Source organism: Pyxicephalus adspersus, chromosome 3 (genome assembly GCF_032062135.1).
Source record: "Pyxicephalus adspersus chromosome 3, UCB_Pads_2.0, whole genome shotgun sequence".
In the NCBI taxonomy this organism is placed as follows: Eukaryota; Metazoa; Chordata; class Amphibia; order Anura; family Pyxicephalidae; genus Pyxicephalus; species Pyxicephalus adspersus.
Genome location: NC_092860.1, coordinates 40,188,878 through 40,204,456, shown reverse-complemented (window position 1 = coordinate 40,204,456; position 15,579 = coordinate 40,188,878). Strand labels below are relative to the sequence as shown.

Sequence of the window (15,579 nt, the reverse complement as noted above, 5' to 3'; positions counted from 1 at the left end):
TCCAGTTCTTTGCCTGATTTGTCTGAGAACAAAAAGTAAGTAGCTACCGGAGAATAATTTGCAAAATGCACTTCACAAACTGCTGGAAGGTAAGAAATTGCTTGCAATCTGCATGTGGTATAACCTCACAGAAAATTGAAGGCTGATATATACTTTGATTATGCAGCCCTTCCTAATAATGTGTATAATACATTAATTCTAGCTCTATCTAATAATATGTGCAATGTACTGTTCATCTACTCTATATCAGTATGACATTGGCTAAAAGCTTTGAAATGTATCCTTAGGGTTCATGTCAACAGGGATTCCACTGAAACACTGACACGCAGCATTTGACAAGAAAACTTTGCATTTGACCTGCTTTGTCTGGAGTTTAAATGCATCTTGATAAGTCACCCTATGTCCAAAGAAATGCAGCATAATGCAAAGCAATTTAAACATGGCCTCTGATTTGCCTTGAATACTGTTCAACTTAATGAGATATTACTGACTGTATTTGAGGTACATTCCATGAACTCCTTCAATGCTGGATTCCTGTGTTACACATCAAGTGTACAATTTTCATGCACTTTATGATGATATTATGCCCATGTTCTTGCCATGTGTTCATGAAATAATTGTAAGTGCTCTGTAGTATTTAACTATAGTCCAAAAATATTATAAGATAAACATCTCATTAATAGTTTAGCCCTCATGCTTGACCTGATTTTTTAAAGCTCTCCAAGGCTGGAGGGGATACACTTTCAGCAGTGAAGCTGGGTGATCCAGCAAACCAGGAATGGATTTCTTCAAAGTAATTTGCTACTTGTTAGCAAATGTCTTCCATCATGGATCAGATCCATTCCAGGTTTGCTAGATCACCCAGCTTCACTGATGAAAGTGTATATTCTCCAGTCTTGGAAAGCTTTAAAAAATCAGGCCCACTGCCCTTGTGTGTTTAGATTGTTAGATTGTAGGCTTCATTAGGGTTAATTACAGATATAAACTGTCATTCCGAGAGAATAGAAGGCATTCATGTCCAGCATGGAAGGTCTAATAAACAGATAAGGGGTCATCATCACATCAAAACATTGAGAAAACATTGGGAAACATCTTGCCCAGTAGATACCCTTAAGTTGGGATGTCTGAGACTTATTTGTACCCTTTAGAGACCAGCTTTTACCAATTTGCATTATTGTTCCCTACTGGAGGTCCTCTACCTGCGTCTCCAGCATTCTATTCTGTTGTGGATTCCCATATCAGGAAGGTATTCCATCTTCTCAATTTCTGTTTATATCACCAAGCCATTTTTCCTGTACCACAGTATATATTCTTTAATTCCACTCCTTTTTACAAATGACAAAAATTCCTCACATCCTGTTTTGAACTATCACTGAAATCTTCCACGTAAAACACAACATTGAACAAAACCATTTTTTGCTTTGCTATACAGTTTCTTGTCCTTACCTTTGTTAAGTGATCAAATGGTAGACTTGGATGTCTACAGTACACAGAAAATCTGTTGCTTTTACATTGCCCTTTACCCACCCTTTTCTTCTGCTTAGATGAGTATTTCCCCAATTTTAGAACAGTGCCTATTTTGCTTTTGTACAGTGAAACAAATGCAACCAAACTATGTAAGCACCTTTTTTATTTTGGTGCTATTAAATGTTTTGCATTCATGAACATGATCTGAACTGCCATGACTAAAAAATGTACTACAAAACTAGAAAGATGCAAAGAAAATCCTGTTCCATGATCTAGTTGCTTCTTGCTTTTTATTATAACGCAGGGATCCAGGGTGTAATTTTTTGAAAATTCCCCCCATATCTGTATGCTTCAGATCAGGATCAATCAATATGAATTATTTTTGTCTTATAAAGTTCCAGATTACAGATAGGACTATGAGGGGGTGCTGAGAATTTCCTGTCTTTGCCCCCTTCCAGATGAAAGAGAAAAATGAGTGTGGGGGCATATGAGTATATTAGTATGTAACTGTGTAAAATATCCGGTCTTTGCGATTCTTAAAACTGTTTTTTCTTTTAGTGAGAAGCTGTGATGGCAGAGGCACAAGCAAGTTTCACGTTGTTGGAGTTAAGGGCCGTCAAGAAGTTTTTGTTTCTCCAGCGAAAGTCAGCAAAGGATATTCACAGCCACAGCGGGCCCCCGCGGTCGAAGAAGTTTCAAACCCAGAAATTGGCAAAAAAAGTAATGGCGTCTATTTTCTGGGACAAAAACGTTATTCTGTTGGTAGACTACTTACCTCAGGGCTCTAGTATCACCGGACAGTATTATGCTAACCTCCTGGACCAGCTGAAGGAGGCAATTAAGACCAAATGCTGTGGAAAGTTGACCAAAGGGATCGTTTTTTGCAGGACAATACACCTGCGCACACATCCAACGTTGTGGCTGCCAAATTGAACACCCTGGGTTTCCAATTGGTCCACCATCCCCCCTACTCACCGGACCTAGCCCCTTCGGACTATTATGTGTTCCCGAATTTGAAGAAACACCTGAAGGAGCTGGTTTGCTGCCGAACCAAAAGACTTATTTTAACGGTCTAGAAAAGCTGCAAGTATGCTGTACCAAGTGCATCAGTCTCAGGGGGGAATATGTTGAATAAATATGTTATTTCATAAGTCCCGCTCTCTTCTTTCTGGGCAAAGCCAGGAACTTCTCAGCACCCCCTCAAATATCTGATATGTCAGTCAACACACGTCTAATCTATATTTGTTTCTATTTCATACTGGAAGAACAGATGATGAGTCATGACATGGATGCCAAACATAAGAGATCCAAGCATCATTATCATTGTTTGATTGACACTGTGTGTATATTAAAGGCTAGAATTCTATATTGTGACATTATTGTCTATGGGCATTTTCACAAATTTTAACCATGGTTATACAAGGCAAAGTAATACCAATTTTTCTCTTGGTGTACACAACACTGTCACACTGGCAACCTGACTGCCAAATATGTGGATAGCCGGGGGTCCAGCTAGCACAATTAACACAGCAAGGTTGGATGTCTATGTCTGCATATTGTCAAGGCAAAATTGGATTTAAACCTAACAAATATATCTTAATGGGTGGATAGAAGTCTCTTTAAAGCAATAGCCCACAGCAAAAACGACTAAACTTCCAGTGTGTTAATGAGCACTTAAATTGCAGCCGCTGGACTCGTGGGAAATAAGAAAGTAAAGACAGAGGAAGGAATTGAGTGACCTCTTTTTTCATAGATAGACAGAGGGAACTTAGTCCCTGTTCCTAAGTGGTGACGTTAATGAATGACTGATGTACTGCAAGAGAACAATCAATCACTAGGTTTAAGCCTGTTGCTTCTCAATTTAATTCAGATATCTGCTTTTGTGCTTTTCCCAAAAGCTTGTAATTGGTAATGTATTTATCACATCATTTACTGTAAGCAAATACTGTAATGTCAAAAGAAGACATTAGAACTGTATTGTAAAAGGTGCCTGAAGGCCATTAGTTGACAAGCAGAATTAGCACACTCAAACTTCTGTGTGATCTGTGCTGTAACTTCTTGGTGAAAATTACATTTTGTTTCTGAAAGTGTGAACAGATCTGCATCAATTGATTTGTAGATCCAAGTAAGCCATGGTTTGCACCAGTGTTTATGTTTAATGTAATAAATCTGCAATAATATTAATACCACAAAGGATATTGATTGAATAATGCCCAGATTAAAGAACCATTTGGAACAATTACAGGAAGTAAATAGTTCTATAGAAAACATTATGTATAATTGTACAGGCTGACATAGCCAATATTGTGTTTGGCCCTGATGTATTAATGTAATCAGTAATCAGAGGCCCATATTAACCTGCACCAATATGATGTGTTACAGACACAAAAGGGGAAAGATGAGTCATGATAAACAGCTGATTATCCTACAGTCAGGTATAGTAGGAAACCTGTAATGCGCCTGGGCACACAAACCACTACCGACTCCAGATATCCTTGAATAAGGTTTATTCAGAATGGTACAGCACAGCAAGGGTTAAGTCCAATCAAGCAAGGTACAGAAGGATAAGGCAAAAGCAGGTCAGTAACAATCCGAGGTCAGGGCAGGCAGCAGGCAGAATGGTCAATAACAATCCGAGGTCAGGGCTGGCAGAGTTCAATCAGAGTTAGGTTCAGACCGGGTCACTGAGGAGATGGCAAGCAGAAGTTTTAAACACACAAAGACACACCCAAGCACACTGTGGTAACAGAGGCTATAGCGGGCAATGGGGTGATGGACAGGCTCTCCTTAAATAGCCAGGATGACCAATCACCTTGCGCCACCTGGCACTGTCTGATGGGAGACTGAGTAAATCCCCTGCAGCTGATTGGCCGCAGGGAATTCAAACTAACTATGTCCCGCCCTGGGGCGAAGCAGCCGAGTGCCACGCCCTCGGGGGGTACAAGAGGGACGCATGGTAACACGCGCACCTCTTCCCACAGTACCCCTAGGACGTGCACTACTTTGCACTTGCACAGTGCTGGGAGCAGGAACCACATTCAAAGGGATGCAAGTGCTGCTGCCTGGCTGATCAGTAATTAGTCCAGGGCGGATCCCTCCGCCTGCAGAGACAGACAAGCTGTGAGCAGAGGAGCAGCCTTGGTTATGCTGCCTGCTACTGAGGGGTCTCCCTCTGTGGCTGGGAACCCCAGGGACACCGCAGGCTCGCAGGGTGGGTAAGTTCCTTACAAAACCTCTAGGTAAATTAGTTTGTGGAGGTTAACACTTACAGCCTATAGATGTGTATTTCCCTCAATACCAGTTTTTAGTAGCTAAATTTAACTAAAACGTTTTAAAAATGTTATATAATTTTGAGGGCTCAGTGTATCTAGACCAATGTAGGCACTCATATCTTAGCAAATGATTTTAAGAAATTGATTTCAGGTTTGCTGGGCACCCAGGTTTTACCATGATATTCTTCTCCTGTCTTGGAGAGCTTTAATAAATCAGGACTTATCTACATCAAATATATCAGGTTGGGGATACCAGTGGTATGATGCATCTTAAACAGTTAGGAATCAATTTATAATGCAAAGAATATGACATTCATCCAAACATTCCCTGGTGGAGAATCAATTACTGCCATTGAAAACACATAGACCTGGGAGATTATCTACCAGAGAATGTTTTAGTGAATGCCGGATTCACTGCTTTATAAATATATGCCTTTTGTTCCTAGTTACCTTTTAATGTACTTGTTCTTCCCACTGCAGCCTGGCTATCATAAAATACATTTTAAAAATCCAGGTGAAGCTTTTGAAGTAATTACTGCGGCTGGTGGGCATACGTAGTTTTACTGGAGATCTCACCATAGTCCTAAAAATAAACGTTCTTTGCTATATTATGTTATTAGGTTATTTTGCATTTGAGAATTTGGCAGGGCTGCCAAAACTTATGTGAACTTAAATAGTAAGACGTGGTTCATACAAATCGGTTTATTCCATTGTCAGGGATTGTGTTGCATTCTGTATCAGTAAACATTGTTGACCATTCTCTTTGTGGACTACAGAAAGCCTCTCTGCTATGTTAGGGAGATTAGGAGAGATGTTCTGTAGTTGTTAAACTAGGGGTGAGTTCAAAGTATTAGCCAATTTTACTGCAGAGTTTACCGCCCCAGTGCTTTCTGTCAAACTCTAGGTGGCTGGGAGTGGTTTCAGGCTGTCACTGCCAGGATTTTTCAGGCATTCGCAAGCAGGTAATTCCAAGCAGCTCCAAAAGCCTAGCGGAACAATTCTTTTTTTTCCCTTTTATTCCATTGTTATATTGAACCCACTTGTAAAATCCACTTGCAAATGCTTAAAAATCCAAAAAAGTTTACGGAGATGGCAGGTGCAGAACGACCTCCCCTGGGGACTACATGTGGTGTCCAAAAGAAGAGCAATGCTATCATCTTTTACCATCTATGAAATAAAGCATAATGAATGGACCCATTTGATTCAATGTTAACCACTTTTCAAATGGTTTTTAGTGGTAAAACGCTTACAAAAATTGCTAGTCCTAACTTAACCTAATGCATTCACCATATCCAAGGGCTAGTAAGCTGCGGTATATAACATTGTTGTACTTGGGTTTAGATAAGCTTTAAAAAAAAGGTGATCATAGTGATCCCTGTAATATCTGTAACTTGAACACTGAAGTTTACATAGATAGAAGTTGGCATATTCCATTTTGTTATATCTGTGCTCGGTTACGTGTTCACATGTTCCATCAACGATGGTGATTAAAAAAGAATTTACTTCTTTTCTTACTCTGATTAGAAAATATAAAGGTGTGTGGAAATAAATAAACCTGTTCCAGTTGAATTAAAGATTAAAAAAGCTTGTTATCCTGATCATAATCCTCTTTTTGTAGCTACAGAAAATCTTGGTAAATATACTTTGCTCAGATATTTACTGTTTAAACTTAATTTCTAAGGTTCTGAATTTCTTTTATTGGTGTTTTTTTTGTAATTCCTGCAGTAAAAGGGTTTTGAGCTTTAAGTGATATCGCAATGAAACAGCAATATTTTTATGCCATATTTGCATACCTATGTTTTTTTCTTGCCTTTTAGTAAATTTGAAAGTCCAACATTTAAATAAGCAATGCAAATGGCACCAGTGCAAAGCACACTCGATTTGCATGCAAATGCAATTTTTAGTATATAAATCTCATAACATTAAAGTCCGTGGCTGTAAGCAAACTGTATAACGAAGTCCTAATCTACATGTGAAATATTTGTTTTGCATTATAGCTCTGCACAACCCATTTATCCTAACACATGGAAACGGCCTATCTTTATATTCCTGTTGCTATTTTGATGAATGCCATGCATTTGTGTAAATGTATCCAAATGAAAAATGGTTTTCCATTCTGGGCTGTTACGGCGATACTGCCGGACAGTGCTGCAGAATTCTGCAGTGACCTGCAAAATATAAAACTAACCAACTTTTCTTTCTATCTACTGAGTAGAAACCAAAATCAAGTTCTTATCGATGCCCACTCCTAAATTATTTCTTAAATGTTTCTCTGATCAATAAAAGACACCTACAGCACTGTGCTGTGGCATCTTACACTTTTCACATAAGTTTTATGCTTTTATTTTTACTGGGTACAGGACACAAGAATCATTTTAAACAGAAGAATTAACAACCATATAATTTTTACTACAGATAATGGCTTAGCTTAGTGCAGCCATCTTTTAAAACCAAATGTATCCCTTCGGCAAAAACTTTTCTATTAAAAAGTACATCCAGTGTTTGTTTCTGGTTTTTAGCTGTTAGAAGTGTAATAGCCAATATTCACTGTCATAATGATTGGGTTAACCGTATCAAATCATAGAATTTTGCCTAAAGGGTCAACATGATAAGTTTACATTACAAGAAAAATATATTTTAGGAGGTCATATAGATTGGAGATAAGTGCGTATAAGGAAGCTTTATAAGGTTACATAAGGCAAGGTACGTTTTTCCCGGTTAAGGTTGCATTTGTTTATTTTTGTGTGTATTTGATTGTGTACTGTAGATTTATTTTAACTTTTGTTCACTGTGTTATCCTATTGTAAGATATTAAAAATATAAAATAATAAGTGAAACAAGGAAATTATTCAATGGCAAAAAGCAGGCTCAGCATACCTATACAAACTACCTTCATTTCACCTTTATTACAAATTTTAAGAAAGTTAAAGGGGTAAGTGGGCTAAATGTAGAATTAAAAGGATGTGGGAACTGAATAAAGAATAATTATGTGAACCAATATTTCCTCATCTGTCTTGCCATTTTTTAATATTGAGAAGCATGTACTTACCCCAAAATAAAACCAGCTTAGATGAGGCATCCACCGCTGCAAAAAATTAACAAGAAACACCTACTCTAATGTCATTGCCTTATTATCATTCCTATTTAGATGAACTGCAAATAAAAGAATGACTCCCCCCTCCTAAAAGACAACAGATGAGTATGGAACCCTCTTGTCATTTACAGGGGATGGAGGTGGAAGATGACGTGGCCAAGACATTTTGAGAAATACCCCTATCCCCTAGGTGCCTGACAAAGGTAAGTCTCAATTCTAATCATTTTTTTTCTGTTACTGCTGGCAAATTTTGCTAATGCACTCATTTTAAAATCTTACTACCTAAACCTACACAGGGTTCTGGCCATTAATAGATTAATTGATTTTTTTTATGATAATGTTGAGTTCCTTGAACATAAAAATACAATAGAATAGGCTTGTAAAGGTATTAGACTCCTTCCTTTAGTCTTAAAATCACAGATATCAACAGAAGAAATGTGTTATGGGAATAATTTATGGACCTTTGGTGGATCATTTAAAACAATGTGTTTTTCCTTTTACTGCATCATGAATCACATTTTGTTTCTGTCCCTGGAGCAGCACAGTTGCTTGAATATTTCTAAATTCATTACCAGGTTTCAGGCTCCTTGCTCAGGTTACCGGTATACATTTAAAAAAGAAGTTTGTCCTGTAGCTATTCTTTATGTTTATGGTAGCAGTGCCATGTCTGCTGGGGCCTGTTACGTTATATTCTGTTATCTTTTGCAAGGGATATGAATGGTGCATTATGCCAATAATATTTTTTAAGACCATAAAGATGGTTTCATCATAAACTGCAAATCAAAATGTATTAATAAATTGGAAGAAACCTGTCACACGTCTAGGAAATTCCAAAAAAAGCATGTTATCAAAAAACACAGGAAGGAAGCGATATGAACATCCACATTGGAGAATAGCATTCCAACTGCGTACATTTCCCATCAAGCTAATTACCTGTAGGAATATGCTCATGGGTATTGAATTTCACAGGTATTTGCACCATTTTTGCACCAATTATGTGTGCATTAGTTGGTAATAGAAAAGATGTTTAGGTTTGAGTCTACCTTGAGTTTGAGTCAAATCTGCTAAAATACTTTGTAAAGTTAATTTTGAAAATGAAATTTAACATTAATTTTGAAAGTGCACATACCTCAACTCTTTTAGAAAACCAAACCCCGCCATCTATTTATAGTTGTTTTTGATTATTGAAATGGGTATACCTAATGTAAGAACTTTTCTTTATATACATATATTTTTACACTGGTGACAGCTGTAAACTTGTCTTATGCAACTTACTTTATATCTCAGTGTCCCTGATCACTGTTCCCGTAAAGGCAGTGGTTCTTCCAAAGTATAGTGGTATTGCATATATCATCAGGTCATATAACCAGGGCTAAAACATTCAGTTCAAGTGAACAATACATTTTTGCTGGTTAATCCAGAAAATAAATTTATACTTATGCTGCAAAACCCTCACTGTCTACATAAATGACACCATAAGTTAGTCCATGAAAAAGCAATTGAATTGATCTACAAAAGAAGTAATAACGAAGCTTTTGCAGTCTCATCTCCTTTCAGCGATCTGAGGGATTAGTTGAGGGTAATGTAGGAGGGCAAGCAATTTAATATCCCTTCCTGATTTAAATGCTGCATTTGTATTCTGAATGCTTCAACAAACTGGCCACAACTTTCAAAGTTACAGATGTGATTGAACATTTCACTGAAACGAAAAAAAAATTGAATTAAATTATCCTTTGACTATGAGATTTGGCAATTCTGAGTGCTTTGTAAAAGGAAGATAACATGCTAACTTATGATTCCATATTACAGAATCCAAACTTTACAATTTGTACTAGTAAGGAGGAACATTCTTTTGCAGTCACCATAGCACAATCGTGATGTTTAGCTGCTGCTGGAGTGCCCACAACCACAGGAAGGTGTTACAAAGATCTATATGACATGCACAGGACAGGGTGAGAAAACATGAAAACATAAAGAGAAAATTGTAATTTTAACTAAAAAAAAGAAAAATGCGGTTACTAAAACTTAAATTTAAAAAAAAGTTGGCTAGCAGGTTATTTATTGCAGAAGGGGCAGGAAATGTCTCTTCTGCAATAGAACAAACTTTCTTGCCTGTTTGCAATGTTTTCTATAATGTGAGTTACGTATGTGTAGCTCAGCGTATGATCCTGACATAGATGGCTGCTGGGAATGAAGGAACTTGAAATTAAATGAATGAAAGTTATGTCACTGCAGTCTGGCCAATGAATATGGCTGAAGATCCCAACCCAATAGAGGACTGTGTGAAGATTTACATTTAGGTTTAGTTATGCTTTAGATCAGTGGTTGCCAACCTTTTCAGACCACTAAATTTGCCGGCTCGGGACCATGCATGCGTGGGGAGCCTGGTGTCACTGAAAGGGGAAGAAACTTCCCATTTCGTGATGTCATGATGCCAGAACCTGCCCACTCTCTCATCAAAGATCTATGCCTACGATGGGAGAGTGGGCGGGTTGTGTCCAGAATCACAACCCGCCTACTTCCCTGAGCCTGGGATCTGTACGTGGAACGTGGTCCGCGGCTCTGGTCAGTGCCTCCCCCAGCGGGGTTCTTACCCTGACCCCACTCGGGGGTGCACCGCCCAGAGCCGCAGACCACCAAAATTTTCTTAAATCAACTGATGGTCCGCAGACCCCTGGTTGGCGACCACTGTTTTAGAGCAGCAATTAAGGCACACAATGCTAAATAAGCAGTTGAAATAAATATATGGATGCTGATTTTGATAACAAGAATTTTTTTTTCTCTCTCTACAATCATGGGATTTAAACAACTTTACCAGATGGTACAGACAACCTGGAGAGTTTGCTCTATTGCATTTGAATAAAACAGCTGGGTTTTAACCATGGTCCCAGCTTGTGACTGGACAGTGACAGCAGAACAATTAATACATTTATATCAGCATGCTTTGTGCTAGCTATTGTAATACAATACATTTAATGCCCAAGTAGGTATAGAGTAGGTGCTGCCAAGTTCTAAGAGGGACATTCAGGTGCAGCTGTCAGCATAATGAAAATCCCTGCAGAGTTTCAAAATGCTACGTCTCCACACTCCAAACGTGGCATGGTTATGGGCTTGTGAGAACATAGGACCGCCGAAAATCGGTAGGTACTCGGAGAAGTACATGGGTAGGTGAAGCCTACACCGTGTTTCTGTCGTTGCTGCCCCAGTATCTCCAATTTGATAACTGTTTTGAATGTTCACAATGAAGGCCACATTTATTTATTAAGGTATTTATTCAAGTCAAAGCAGTTTCCTGTATTTTCAGGTAAAAAAAAAGTATTTCAGTACTGAAAACACTCTAACTAAAATGTACTGTGCATATTTTTTCAAACAAGTACACAAAAGACTTATCATACTGTACTGTAACTCAATGCAGCATTGTAAAGAGTTTCATAGACTATAACGAAATGTATTTGATCTTTGCGTTCAGTATTTAGTGATTCTACAACACAATGCTGTGAGAGGTGTGTGTACTGCTAGTTTGTCTTCTGCAACAGACAAAAGCAACATTGAAAACATGTTTAATTTCCTACATCAAGTCCAAAGTTTTGCAACTTTGTCCAAACTATTTTTACTGTGCAAGAGTTTATCAAAAATGAAAAGCATTGTCAAGTAACATTTTCAAGCATTCTTCTTTTTACTCAGGAAGTCGCTACCTTATCACAATACTTCTAATCAAGGAAGGATGATACCTGGCAGCTTAAAGGGCAACTCCAACCAACCCATTTATTCCATCAGTGGAATGGGTTACAATAACTGTCAGGTTTGTATGACTACTGTCATCAGGACAGAAAGATAAAATGTTAGCAAGGTAGACAAAATCCCCCCAAAAAATTGCTCATCTGCCAAATGTTCTTCGAATATGTTATTTTTAAAGTTTAACATTCTTTTTGTGATCTTAATGTACATTTTTATTTAAAAAACAAAAATCTGTATAGCTAACAAATTACATGCACTGATAATACAACAGGTCACACATGTTAATAATATCTTTACCTGTGATTTTGAATGTGTGCTTAATGCAGAACATCCATCTTCTTTGTCTTTATATTATTGGTCTGATGATATATTACCTTCATGGAAAACCATACCTTCATTTGATATTATACTTTGTGTTCTAGATTGCCTCAGTGCCCCATTTACTGAGACAAATTTTCAGTTCGCATACAATTTGAAGGTTATATCTAAATGTAATAGAAAAAAGATTCAGTCATGCCCTAGTTAGATGAGGCTTTTATTTTCAAGTAACACGCTGATTCATAGTCTACATACATATTTTTCATTTTTTGTGTGTGTGTGCTATGGAGCCCGGTTTCCATTTCAATGCATTAATAGTCAAATAGGGCCAGATAACACACTTTATGGAATCTTTATGGGAAATTACACAACTTTGTTCTGATATCACTGCTCAATTTAATTACTCCCTGCAGAACGTAGAAAGCCAGATGACAACTTGGTGTTGAATTTCGATGTGGCAGAGGAAAATGATGCCTTTCATCTCTCACGCCTGCCTGGAGAAGTCCCATCTGTTCTAGGTCACTTTTGTTCCATGCCTTGGAAATTAACATATTCCTTGCCTTATAGGAAGGCAATATACGGCCATCTGCTATAGTTGTTATGACATACCATACGGATTTAATATTTTTATTTTTAGTGTTGTTGTTACCTTTCTGAAGATCAATAAAAACACATTTTAAGTCATTGCTAAGGTTCCAAAAGATCTGGGACACCCAGCAGCACACTTAAATCAAAACTGTGCTATGCTCGGATGACTAAAGTCATCATAGATGAGGTCACAAATAGTGCACTTCAAGTAAGTGTATGACCTGAACTTTTTGTTTCATCCTTTTTTTAATTTTGTTTTTTTTTTTTACACCCTCCGTATTAGTTCAAAACAACATGTCTCTGGGACAAAATTTGCTGCCTAAGTACTCCTCCCTGCAGTCCAAGCAGTGAACTGACTATTGGGAGAAGTTCTGCAAATATAAAAATGCTTAAGGAATGGATGTCAGTCTGGGGGAATATGTGTATCTGGAGAGGCTGTATTTGCATATATGCTCCTAGGTAAAATCCAAATGTGATGTCATGCAGGTTCTCTGACAATATGCAGTGAAATTACAGTGGAGTTTAGTTCAACTTTAGAGATTACCTTTGATCATTATTTTTGCTCTGGAAAAGAAAAAATATCAATTTCTATCAGAGTTCAGTATTTCAGTCCATGTTTTGTTTGACCCCTACATGGTATGTGCAGAACAAAGAAAAGATCTAGCAGGAGTTGTTTCACAGTTAAAGGTTTGTCTGATACCAGTGGAAGATGTAAGCTTCCAACAACAGAACTTGATTGCTTACCTGCTTACAGGTAGTCACCCTCAGAACTAATGCATTGGTGAAAACTAACATGTAGCTTCAGATGAGCAGGGAAAGTAAGAAATTGTTTGGTAAGAGTTTGCCTGGATGTTTGGATATCATCAGAATTCATTCACTAGGTATTATATCATTCCATGGGATTAACTCATTTTAGTAACTTGGAGCAAATCCATATACAAGCAGTATTGTGCTATAGAGTATTTCTCAGAATCTTTATAGACAGGAAAGTTTTTTTTTCGTTTTTTTTAAGAAAAGTTTATTTAAAGAAAAGTTTTTTTTGTTTTTTTTAAAGAAAAAGGTGCAACATGCACCCTTGCAGCAATCATACACCACCAATACAAATAAAATAAAAGGCTGGTTGAGATCCTGGTTGAGATGTTGAGTACCTGTCATGACCCAACATACATACCCCCAGTGCCCAGGCTTATTATTCTTAGAAGATGATTAAGGCAATTTGATTCTACCAACATGCAATTTATTAATTACTGAAATTACCTCTACAACCAACAGCCTTACAAACTTTTTCTTGACAGTGGCTATAATTTAAAGTTTCCTCTTTTACAGATTTGCTATATTGGCAGCCAAAGCTGATGATATATCTACACTAGTGAAAACCCCAGAGCATAGGTAAAAAGCATAAACTGCTGAAAAAGGTAAAAATACTATTTATACTCTTGCAGGGATCATTTTAAGACAAGACAGGGTCACTTTAGGTTGGTAATAAACAGGATGGTATTCAGTGTTTCCAATGGTATGACAACATGACAACCACTGAATACCTGTAAATTCTCTTCCTGAATTAGACAAAATGTTTGGAAATTTGCACATTGTTGCTGGGCTGAGCAAACATACAATTATTTGTCTTTTAGTAGTATACAGAAAATGACAAAGTGTAGAATTTTTATCACCTGCAGTGTTCATAAAATAGTATGTAGAAAGGTCGGAAAAATGCAATATCGTTTAAAACAAGAAAAAAATCCCATCATGGAGAGGAAGCACGAAAACTACAAACCCCAGGTCAGATTATAGCACAATTGTAAACTTCTGTTTTATTACTATGGCATTTGTTGATTTGTTATAATATTATTTTTCACCTGCAGGGAGAGATTGCTGCTTTCAGTCTTGTTATTAATACTTTATTGTGACTATTCAAAGTAAAGGCAGCAATAATGCTGTCAAATTCCTGTGGGTGTGAATTTTAGCTAAAAAAAGCAATACAGTCAAACTCACACTGGCTTCCAAGAGAAACTGACTTCTAACTCTTTCAACGTCATAAGCCAGGTCTTGGATTTTCCTGTAGTTGTTACTCACTTTAATGTATCACTAGAAGATTAAAAGTGCCCTCCAGTCAAAATGAAAAATGAAGTCTTGAATACAGACTCCTGTACTGAGGATACAGATTATCCTCAGTACAGGAGCTGAGGATGCATACAGCAACTGTATCACATCAATTTACCCGAACCCCTATGGTAAGCAAAATGGTGAGGTGTTCCCAAACACACCAAGGTGGATGTTTCTGATATCTCAAAAAAAAATGTTAAATTCCAAAGTTCCTAGTCTCATTGTTTATTGTAATTAGAAAGCAGTCACATGCTTGAGAGTTGAAGAATTTGAAGAAGAGTTGAGAAACCTGTCCCTTGATAGGTTGCTGCAAGGCTGTATGCCTGCTCTTTATGTTAAAGCAGCGGTCTAATTGATAGATCTGCAATTAGCAATTAGAGGGCTCTAACTCAGAAGGGGAAGGTCCCAAAAACAATGGTAAGGCTTCCCCCCAAACTGACCACAGACTGTGTTATGATATATGACTATGGTAGGGCAATCAGGATGCAAGCCAAGTATGACTATGAGCGTTGTAAAGATACACTTTCATCAGTGAAGCTGGGTGATCCAACAAACCTAGAATAGTATTTTGCTATTTGCTAGCAAATGTTTTGAATCCTGTACCAGATCGGTTTCAGGTTTGCTGGATCACTCAGCTTCACTGATGAAAGTGTATTCTCTCTAGCCTTGGAGAGCTTTAATAAATCAGACCCAATATACAAATATAATATTGATAATATTAAACACACTTCCTTTTAAGCACACCAAATGTGATTAACTCATTTAAACTGATCCAGTTGGTCCAATACAACTGGAAGCCTGAAGTAAGAAGTTTTTCTCAAACCCCCAGGATACGCAAAGCACACTAAAAATTCTAATACGACTGATAATGCCATAAACCACGAGAAATAAAGGCTCACACTGCAACTCCAGGAAGCATACTATCCTACTTAAAATATTAGAAGCTGTGTAATATCTGTCTATAGAGAACAGAAAATGAAGATTAGCTTTTTGTTACGT

General features: G+C 37.5%; 1 protein-coding gene across 9 annotated transcripts in view; it reads right to left on the bottom strand.

Moving 5' to 3' along the window:
* Positions 1-15,579, bottom strand: part of LINGO2 (leucine rich repeat and Ig domain containing 2) — a 780,900-nt gene that overhangs the window by 204,112 nt on the left and 561,209 nt on the right. Inside the window, exon 1 of one of the 9 annotated variants that reach the window (XM_072404310.1) lies at positions 11,869-12,048. The exons of the other annotated variants lie outside the window; for them this stretch is intronic. The gene's annotated coding sequence lies outside the window, so the exon portion shown is untranslated. Of the gene's footprint in view, positions 1-11,868; positions 12,049-15,579 lie in introns of those variants that run through there. 9 annotated transcript variants of the gene reach the window in all.